Consider the following 11679-nt stretch of genomic DNA (forward strand, 5'->3'; position numbering starts at 1 on the left):
AGGGGAATAATCGCTTACCTCAATCTAGCAGCCATGCTCCTGTTGATACAGGCCAGTGTCAGAGTGCACTACTAATTCCTGTTCAGTTGACTGTCCATCAGGACCTCCAGGTTTCAGCTTTTAGCTGGAGCAGCTTCCCGGTAAGTCAAGTTCTCACCTTATCCTACCAGAGGGGATTAGTCCACCCTAGGTGCAAAAATTTGCATTTGCCATATATAGAACATACCAAGTGCAAAATATAATGATTATCTGTTTGATATACTGCAAAACTGAAGGACAGCTTTGAACAATAAACCAAAGAGTTGAAAAGTTGCTAACCTAGTATACTGTGCACATTCTTCCTGGGCAATAGACCACAACACATCTCTAGGTCCTACCCCCCACTTTCTAAACTCTGAGCAAATTTTTTTTTTCCCTTGCTTTATCAGTTACAGGCTTCTGTAGTTCTGAGATTACATAGACACAAAAGGAAGAAGATTTTTGCTGATACATCCAACTATCTCTGCAGATTGCAAGTGACTTGATTTACAACCCAAAAAAAAAAAAAAAAGTAATCTTGAGAAAAAACACTTTCTGAAACTAAGTGTAAGTATGTGGTTTAATATAAGTAGTAACAGACTGATAGAGTACTAATGTATGTGTGTATAAATAAGTCTGTAATAATTTGTTAACATAGCATTAATAACAAAGTAAAACTCAAACTAGGTTATTAAAAAACTAAAGTACTACTTATATCACAAACCATTCCCAAAAGATCTAAGTAAAAACACAGGCCCACATAGAAGCTTAAGAGTAAAATACATAAAATCTAAGAGTTTATGTGCTTCATATCATTCAGGTAAATTAAAAAAAAAAATCAATTGCTTTTTTTGTTGTTGTTGCAAATGATTTTTTCAGTCTTGTAGTTTTAAAGCAAATGCAAATTTCAGATTTTAGGGAAGGGAAGGGGTAAGAAAGGGGTAAGGAGAAGAACAAGTAACACAGACTTGTGACTATAATGTCAATATGCACTGATATTAAAGTATTGGTTTTAGCTGAGCTTAACTGACACTTCTCATTCAAGGCCTGCTATTGAGACATCTGGTACTTACTATTCTATAGTTAAACAGTCACTTGGGAGAAAAAGACAAACTTGGAAGAACTACACTAGTCATTCAACTACAGATTGAGCGTAATTTACAACAGTAGCATTACAACAATTTATGCTTCAAAACCATGATAATTTGAATATACTGTTTCTGAGAAAACAAACAAACAAACAAAGTGCCTAAAATTAACTAGGTAAATTATAACTTCTATTAATTGCCATTTTGCCAGCTCTACACAAATGGCATATCATCAAGTTTAATCAAACTGCCCCTAGATTTATACTGTGCTGAACTCTGAATTAAGCCTATCAAGACCATACACATCTCTATTTTGGCCAGTTGCTAAGCACTGTATAGACAATATTCAAGGCAGAAATATTTAATAAAAATCTTTATGAAGCAACTCAGGCCTTCCAGTAGTAGCTGACAAAATAGAATATATATATATATATATATATTAATTCCCTGTGGTATTTAGTTCTTGTGTTTCTCTAATTCATATTAACTTTGTTGGAGGAAAAAAACAAAAAAAAGAATATAACAGTAGGATCCCTTAGTAGCTCAGAACAGTTTGTTTTCTGGAAAGAAGTCAGAGTGATAAAATGTGTTTGCAATCAGTTTACAGAGAGTCTGCAAAAAATTTTCAGTGATCGCTGTATCTAATCAGCTTTCAGTTGTATGAGATATTCTGAATTATGTAAGCCACAAACACTCTAGAGGTAAACTATTTTCCAACATAAGTGAGTTCTGAGCCAACTGAAATTACTAGGGAGATATACAGGAATAAAAGCTAAATAGATGCCTTTGGTTTACCTAGAGCTCAGTGTAACACTCTGAAGTATCTGGTGCTGAAAATCAAAAGGTTGTCATGGGGCTGTATGTGGTTCGTTTTAATACTTGATATAATGTAATAACTTGATGCAGGGATTTAAGCTTTCCTAGATCTGGTCTCTGTTTGCCATGCTTTGAACAGGTCAATTATGCTTGTCTGCTTTGACTGATTGTTATGGGGATGTGATCAGCATTAACTACACCTGAGCTAATAAGCCCATATAAATGCTAGGTATATTTACTTTGGTTCTATGCCATGTGTTTTCACCAGCTTGAAGCATGAAAAAAGTAGTCTTGTGCTCTGCTAGCAAAGTCTGTGTAAATATTATCTAAGAAAATCTTAACTGATATATCTTAACCTAGAAAAGAAATTTAAAATTCCAGTAGGTACATGTGGACTTTTTATAGTCATTTTAAGTATAAATATATCAATCACAAAAATGTATTGCACACCTGACTAAAGTAAATTTCATACTCATTGAAATTAGAGTAATCTCAGCTTCACTGTTTTAAATGTAAAGCAAATCAATATTTAAATTTCTGTTAACCTCAGGTAATTCCATCAAATCAAGTAGAATCATTCCAGATTTATAAAACTTTCTGAAATATCATAACCGGTCCTAAATTTTATTATTGCTATGACAGTGATGCACTTGCTGTCAAAAAAAATAAAAAAATATCTATTTTAATGTTAAAAAAAAAAACAAAAACAAAAAACACCACCACCAAAACCAATATGCATTACAATATACTGTAGTGAGTACTTTTATTCAATTACAATAAATCCTTGTAACGTACACACCATGGTAAATCAATTTTTTATAGCCCATCAAATTTCACTGATTCCTAAAGTGACACTTTAAGAGGGAACTTTATCTGAAGAAAAAAATATTAAGCATGCACCCCATCATTAGTAATACTTACACATACCTATACAACTGTTTCCAATTTCAATTAACCTATACAAATCAACTGTAATTCCACTGAAGTCAAGGATGTTACACTAGTTTTACAGAAGGCTGAAGAAACAATCACTCTTACACCGTCTAGAGAACATGGAATGATTTACAGAGTTTTTTACTGTGTGAACTCAGCAGCTTTTGGAGAAGGACTATAAGTACTTTTTTTTTTGACCCAAAATATATCTGATGTTTTCTTCCAATCTGTAGTTACTGAAGGAGAAGATTCACCCTTTTCAAATTCATTCTTAAAAAGGTAGTAAAAGATTTTCTCCCATCACAGGTCATCTCCAATGAGTAAATAAATGGGTATGGACACAATGGTCTTTCCTGTAACATTGCTGCTTGCCAACAGCAATGATGAAGGCATCACAGCACCTTATGAGAAAAGACCTTAAAATAACCCTTGCCATTTATCTGAGCCATTTATCTGAAGAGAATAAAAGTTTGTCAAGGAAATGCATTGTTGTATTTCAAATTCTTTCTTGATTTCAGAAATAAAAAAATAAAAAAGGCGGCCACCATCCTCAACCCAACCCCGCTCTCCTCGCTGGGGCTGCCTGTGGAGGGAGGTGCCATACTGCCCTGACAGCCCCAGGCCTTCTCCCCATGGCATGCTGGCAGATACTAAGGGGACATTCCTAGTGGGGTCCTCCCTTCAGTACAGCCTCCACCCTGCAAGACAGAACCCACACCCACATCCCTTGCTATTAGGAAACTTCCAGGCCTTTCCTCTGAATCCAGGTTATTAATTCTGATGTGAGAGAGTCCATTTAGCCCAAGCCCGGTCACCCATGATTAGACACGCTGTAGGAGTGCTGTGATGGCAGCAGAGATTTGCCATGCCTGACGCATGAAAGATTCCCTGACTTCAAACTGGGCATGAGTCATTTCTACAAAGTACTTGAATTCTTTCATTTTTTTCAGACTTGTATTTTCAGCAGAAACTGCTGGTCTCTGAGGTACACAGAAAGGTCTTATCCTGTGTACTCTGTGGTGTCACAAGAGTACATCTACACAAGATAAGACATAATTTGCAAGCCCGTCATGTTTCCTATACGGCCCTGGAACTTGCTGATAGCTTATCTAAGAAGACTTTGAAAAAAAGTGATGTGAGATGATAGCAGAAGGGAAGAGTGAAGAAATCTGCAAACCAAGGCAAGCTGCAGCTACTGTTGCCAAGTAGTAGAGCTTCAGACTATACTAGTGAGTACTTATGGAAGCGGTAAAACTAAATCATCCCAAACATGTACCAAATGACACCTGAACATAATTTTTGAAGATAAATTGCTTTCCAGTGCTGAATGAAATATCCCTTTATAGAAAGGTATTACGTGACCCAGCGTCCAGCAGTCCCTCTTTGCATTTCCATGTTATTACTCAAACTTGGGAAAAGGACATAAATGGACAAATACATTTATCTGATGGGCAGAGTCTTGGAAAGACACCCAGCTCTTTCCAGCAGACTATTAAGCCCATCAAGTGACCAAGCTTTGGCGGCACAAGGAGCAGTTAATACCCATTTAGTGATAAATCTTCAAAAACAAATCTTGCTGTGACTCAGAAGAGCTGAAACACTTGGCTGGCTTGAACACACTTCAAATGATTCTAATTAGCTCCCTGGTATAAGATTTCCAACCATACCTGCTTATAGGGAAGCCACACCAATAATTCCAGTTGTATCTAGTCCAGAAAACTGAGAGGGAAGAGATGGATTCCGAGGACAAAACTAAACAAGTCACAGAGACTTGGAAAAAAAAAAAAAAAAAAAAGGAAATAATGTTAAGAAACATCAAACCGGCAAATAGAATACACCTAGACTGTAACTGAGATATATCTTTAGATTTAAATGTGCTGTCTCGGCCCTTTTCAACAATACAAGACAGTATCAATGTTGATATCAGCATTTTACAGAAATCCACCAAAAGCTGAAGATTTTAAAAGCACAATACACTAAATGTATACACTGCTAGTTTCTGAGTTGGTGTTAAAGTAGCAGTCAACTTGAAACACTGATGCACACACATCACAGCACAAGTGGTGTGTAAGTGCCAGAAAAGCTAGAGATTCCTAGACTGAAATGGCTAGTCATGATCTTCAGCTTAGCCTCCTGTCTGGAAGTCTCAGGCAGGAAAATGAAGTGTCAGCCAGGAACTTTAGCAGCAGAGGAAAAATCATCTCTGAATTACGTACAAGTGAATCTTCAGAAAATTTGCTTTTGAGTTTTGAGGGGAAACGTGCATGTACGTAGACATATACAATTTCTTGCTGTTACTGCACAGTTGAATAAAAAGAGATATACTCCAGTTATCGTAGTTTTAGTCGGTAACAGAAAATGTTCGAAAGTTACTGTTTCTTTCATTTGATTTCTCTTCACAGAGAATGCCTTGGTTATGGTTAGCTTGCTATTAGCTCAGGTGGGAGAAATAAAATTTCAAGGACTGGCTCTAGTATCAGCTTTACGTTATCAAGAATATTCTACAGTAGACTAGAATCACATCTGAATAAAATGAGATACTGCAGCAAACTGAATTCTTTTACCACCCTGAACATAAAATTTTCTGCTGCCTAATAAATGTTCCCCGACTCCAGCCTTACACAGCAGACTTTTTCTAGACTGTTTAACATGAGTAATCCCTGGCCATATGGAACTCATCTGATAAGGCACACAGGGCAACAGACCATGACAGAGGCAGAAAAGCTACTATGTGCTGAATGTGAACTCAGATTTGCATATGAGCATAGGTTTAAAACATCTACTTTTAGGATATAATTTGGAGCCAGAAAATTCCAGATGCATCTGCGCACCTCTGCTTGCAGCCTGATCAGACAGTACATCTGTGCATAAGTAGGTCAGATTTCAGCGAACAGCTAAAGCAACTAATTTTGCTTGGTTTTGTTTCATTTGCATAAGACTGTTATTTTCCAGTGCTGAAGCTGTAAAAGATTCATGAGATGTAAAGACAAAGTATTGTCCTTGCTTGACAGCATATTTATAGAGTGAAAAGTATTAGACATGCAAAACACGCATGCAGCTTTGTACTACCAGTCATACTGGGTTTCTTAAAAAACCTTTCTGAACAACACGGGACTAGCCAGAGTCCCTTATCCCTGAGCTTCATATAAATTCAAGCAAAACCTTTCAATGTCTGGAAAAAAAGTCATAAAAAGCGAGCTCCAAACTCCCACATGAGGGAGGAGCTTCCCAAGTGGGAACTCTAGGCCAGTGGGCAGCCAAGGTTGCAGCACTCAGGCATGACAAAATGGGACCGAGCTCAGGCTTAGGACAGCCTAGCGAGGTCATCTGTAAGAGTACAAATATATTTGTCTAATAACTGAGAATTGAGACTGGCCAGGAAACCTTCCAACACTGCAGTCCCATGGCTGGTGAGGTGCAGGAAACTCAGTTTAAAGCTGCATGCAAATACCTTCAGAGTCACAAGCCAGTGATTGCAGAACCAAACAGACTGACTTAGTGTAACAGCAGCCCAAATGTGAGAAAACTAATGGTTTAGATGTTTCTTGTAATGCTGTTAGACTTGTGTTCTGATCTTTATGTTGGTTAGACTTTAATAGAAACTTTGAGACCATACTCATAAATACAGTTCGTCAGAAAAAAACACAGATATATGACTACATCAGTGACACCATTAACAGCAACTAATATATACACATGAACACAGCCAGCTGTTCTGACCTTCTCTAGAAAAATGGCTTTCAAAACAATACATAGATCAATGTAACACAACTTGTAAGATTTTATCAGTGGAATGCATACTTGCTACCATAGTACTTTAAAATTCTTTTCATAACATTACTATTCTGAAGCTGAGTTTCAACCCAACAAATAGGAGAAAAGTCAAAGCTCCAGGAAATCAGTTTTAATCTTTGGGATTTTGATTAAAAGTGTTTTAGAACAGGCTTTTCCAAAGCTTTTTCTGATCATCTATACCTGGGTCAAAGAGGAGAGCTTTTCAGCTATGCATACTTATTTCCTACTGAAGATCAATGTTACTTAATCCATATGCAGAATCCTAACATACAAGTGATCCCTTTGGAAAATCCTGTCTGCAATGTTTTCAAAAACTCCTGTGCCTTGGATTGGGAATGACCTTCTCTGGCAATGTCTCCTGGTCTCAGGTTTGCTTCAGTCATGAATCAGGACAGAAACTGAATCAGCAAGTTTCATATAATGAAACCACACAGTATTTCTTATTAAAAACAAGTGTTTCTGCATTTGATGATTTAAGTACTACTGGCTTAGTTTCAAGTCAATCCTTGTTCAACTAAACTGCCATCTCCCTTGCAAATGGCAGTCCATGTACCTCCTCAGTCAGGTGCACTGCAGCCTGTGCTGGTTTACCTGAGCTCAGCTGTGTCTGAGGCATGTCCATCAGGAACTGCTTATGATCCCACACCAGGGAAGACTACAGATGAGACAACAATATTAGAGTAGAACTCAAATGGATTACATGATCCTGGATGTCTTAGTTATAGAGGACAATGAAGATGGTAAAGGGTCTAGAGGGGAAGACATATGAGGAGCATCTGAAGTCACTTGGATTGTTCAGCCTGGAGAAGAGGAGACATCATCGCAGTTCACAACTTCCTCGTGAAGGGATCCGAAGGGCAGGCACTGATCTCTGCTCTCTGGGGACAGTGACAGGGCCTGAGGGAACGGCATGGAGCTAGGATAGGGGAGGGTCAGGCAGGATATAAGGAAAAGGTTCTTCACCGAGAGAAAATGGAACAGGCTCCCCAGTGAAGTGGTCACAGCACCAAACCTGCCGGAGATCAAAAAGTGTTTCAACAATGCTTTCAGACACATGGTCTGCTTTCGTTTTTTGGGTGGTCCTTTTGGGACCCAGGAGTTGGACTCAGTGATCCTTGTGGGTCCCTTCCAACTCAGAGATTCTATGATATAACTCTCACAATGAACCACACAGACTGAAATAGCTGGAAAAAACGGAAGAGACTCCATCCATCAATCGTGAAAACAGAAATGCAATGCATTTTCTACTTCTCTTTAGACAACAGAAGTGGCCTTAGAAAACTAAAATACGGAAAGACGACATAATACATAATTTCATTACAGACTTGTATTATTTTATTCAGGAGGTTCAGAAGAAGATATTTGCATACACTGACAAGATATACAGTGTCTTTCTTCTTCCTCTTATGTTTCTTTCACCAGTTCTTTTTCTTTTTTATATGCATGAAACATCTTAGTACTTTTTTTTTTTTTAAGTGGATGCGTTAGGCTATTACTCTCCATTTACCTTTGTTTCTATGTAACTACTAGGTTTACCCCAGAAATATCTGAATCAAAGCTTTAATTTGAAGACTGCAATTCTGTTTTACAATACACCAGCATCACTTTTTTTCTTTTTTTTTTGTAAATAAGCATCAGACCAGTACACCTTTCCTGATTGCATCAGTTGAACAAAGTAAAGCAAATATTAGAACTAACTATGGAAAGCACTCAGCAAATATCAAAAAAGCATCCATAAAGTTTTATTATCATGTGACCAAGTAATGGTAAAAAGAAAAAAAAAAGTTTATCATGGACAGAAATCTAGAGCAAGCATCCAAACCTTGCACAGCTTTATGCCAAATTGGCTAACTGCATGGTGCTCGAGGACTGCAGATAACTATTTGTATTACAAGAGCTTATGGCCATAATGATATATTATGTTTGCAACTTACTCAATAATAAGAAATTACTTGCTGTTCTGGTCCATGTTTAACAAAAATCATTTGATTGCTTTTTTAATAAGCTAACTATTACAGAAAACATGACCCAGCGACTGTTCTTAACCATTTGGATGACGATGCATTCCCTAATTAAAAAGAAAAATAAGCAGGTGTATTCCATCTCTGAAAATTACATTGATTAGTCTTACACACATTAACTGTTTATTACAGACAAGCCTCTTGGAGCACTCTTCTAAGTAATTCATGAATTTCTGAATATTTTAATCAGGCATAATTCTCTTCCACTACAGAGATTTTTCCTGTTCGTTTGTCCTACCCACTGATAGTATCTATTTTCTGTAGTTTTATTCCCAAAGTTCTCTATGTAGACTGGGGTTCTGTATTAACAATTTAAAGTAAAGATTTTCAGGTGAGCGTTCCAAATATTTTAAATTAACTAAGGTATTTGTAGGAATGAATATAAAAGATTTAAGCTATTTTCTCTTAATATTCTCATTTCCCTCAAAAAAACATTTGTCAGGTTGAAAAAGAAAACTAAAATTAAGGTAAAAATAGTCATTCAAAACACAATGGCACTTTCCCATGAAACAATAACCAACATGAGGGTTAGGAGTCTAATTATTCTTGGATCAATATAACTTAATACATTTTCAGGGACACGTTACAGCAAGGGAATGACAAAATTATACTACAAAGAATATTTGCCTCCAATAAATAATTTCCTCTGGAAAGCTGAAGGATTAACAACTGAAAAGACTATTTTATTTTATTTTTATTTTTTTACAAGTAACTACGATTACATAATGCCTTGCTAAAGACTGTGCATCCCATTCTGCATAATCTTTTCTTAAGGTTCAACTTTACCTAAACATAATTCAGGTACAGGCTATTGTTTCTGCCCCACATTACAAGCAGTTATGGCAAAAACACCAACCCAACTGAGGCAGGAAAACCAAAACATGCCCTTGTCCTCGCTTTATGGGATATTTCACCAAATTCTACCCCCCACCCACCGAAAGTCTATTCTGGTACTCATTTCCTCACTTGAAGTCTTCAAAGTACATACTCATTCTAAGAAGACCAGTACTTTCTGCCAAAACAAGTTACTAAAAGAAACAACACTGTCCCGTAAAGATGTTTTTGAGTATCTTGTGTTTTCAAACTAGGCTGAGTTCTACCTGAAATCTTCTACCATCTCAACTATTTCTACTGAAAAATACTAAGCCTTATGACTCAAGACTATGATATCCTGAAATAAAAGCACAATTATGCAACATAAATGAGTGGACGGTAACATATCCCTTTTAAGATAAAGATTCACAAAATTAGAGGGGACTACTTACTGCTGCACTCATGCAAACAGAGGAAGCACTGAGATGCCTTACAAGTGGGTCAGGGCTTCATTCTGAGTAACTCTCTCTTCACTGTGGAAAAGGTGAACAGCAGTGTTCCTTATTCATTGAGTTAAAGCTTCAGAAATGGGGGAAAATAAAAAATAATAATAATAAAGGTATTTGTAATTAAAGCTCCAAGTCTGATCCCTAAATAGGCTTCCAGTGAAGCAGAATTTAAAGCAGAAGTTTACTGTGCCTTTGACTTCACACAGGAACCAAAACTATGGACCAAATGGCAATTCAGTATCAACTTTAAACAGTCCTGGCCTTCTAAGAGCATTCTTCTGTCTTTAGCGTATGTATTTTCAAAACCATTCTGGATTTTAGCAGACCTCATAATCTATGTTTCCCCCAGAAGTGCTGCAAAACACTCAGACAATATCACAACTGGAAGGAAGAGGGCTTCTATTTCACATCCACCAGGAAGGTACTGCATACTAGATTTACACTGGTGTTCTGGCTAGCTCATCTCTCCTACCAGGTAAAGCAGTTATCGTCCTGATAGATACTTTGAGCAGAAAAGTCCCCACCTGGCTTCAAATCAGAGAGGTAATTGGCAATGAGTATCATGGGAAAAACCTATTTTCTCTTTGTTCCAATCCCAGTGCCAGCTAAATGCAAAGTCACTCTTACATCTGCAAGTGCACAAAAAGAAACTTTATCTGACGAACAACACAGGTGTTTTAATTCCCTAGCTACTTACTTTATGGAGTCTTGCCTGTTGTGCATCCTAACGAAGTTTCTAGTCTTTTTTTTTTTTTTGAAAATGGGTATTTTGAGAAAACAAATAAAATTGTCATTGTAAAAACAATGCCAATGTAATAGCCTATCTTTTAATTTTTCAAATTAAGAGCAGCTTAACTTTTGAAGATTTTCAGAAGTAATTATTTTGTGCTCAACAACAGTATAAATTATTCAGCAGTTCTGGAATGCCCCTATTTCATTATTATTTATACTTTATTGCTATAATATATTTCTCACATCTCAGATAATTGCAAGGTAGCCTCCTTCCTTGTCCCAGGAGTCAGAACACTCAGTAGAGCTGCTGTTCCCTCACATATACTCCTCGTTTCTGCCATCATTTAGGTAACCTGCTCATATTTTTGACTCCACCCAACCCCTCATGAACATTTAATTAAGAACATAAACTCACCATCTGAGAGCTATAAGTGAAGCTGCATTGTATTGCTGCTCTAGTCAGCTCAGTAGAGATATTACATCTTCTCATGGCTAGAGTGAGAATAGTTCAAACACAAGTTAACCTGATACTTTGTGCAGGGCACACGTACCTAGGCAGTGGCACGGGTCTGGGGGTCGCTGCGTGAGGCGATGCTGGGGCTGCCCCGTGGGGGCCCCAACAGCCCCATAGCAGGGCACAACTAGGCCCCACAGCCAAGATGGTGGCACCTCAAGGAAAATGTATATATTTTTTTTCCCCCAAGGCCATTCCTCTCACTGCCCCCTGCTGTGCAGTGTGTGTGTATATATGTGTATATATATATACACAGATATATTACACAGCAATAGATATACACACACATATATATGTGTACATATATATATACACACATATATATACATATATATACACATGCATATGTGTGTATATATATATGTGTGTACATATATATACATATATATACACATGCATATGTGTGTATATATATATACACACACGCATATGTGTGTGTA

At 37.2% G+C, this 11679-nt stretch overlaps 1 long non-coding RNA gene across 3 annotated transcripts in view; it reads right to left on the reverse strand.

The window, feature by feature from the left end:
* The window catches only part of LOC310883511, a 46908-nt gene extending 35809 nt beyond the window's left edge, over window positions 1–11099 (reverse strand). For all 3 annotated transcript variants that reach the window (XR_014573569.1, XR_014573570.1, XR_014573571.1), the window contains exons 1-4: window positions 10691–11099; window positions 9937–10063; window positions 4523–4625; window positions 19–186 (exon numbers count right to left, since the gene is read on the reverse strand). This is a non-coding gene — a long non-coding RNA (uncharacterized lncRNA). The remainder of the gene's footprint in view (window positions 1–18; window positions 187–4522; window positions 4626–9936; window positions 10064–10690) is intronic.
* Between the last annotated feature and the right edge of the window lie 580 nt (window positions 11100–11679).

This window comes from Anser anser, assembly GCF_964211835.1.
Source record: "Anser anser genome assembly, chromosome: 1".
Taxonomy (NCBI): Eukaryota; Metazoa; Chordata; class Aves; order Anseriformes; family Anatidae; genus Anser; species Anser anser.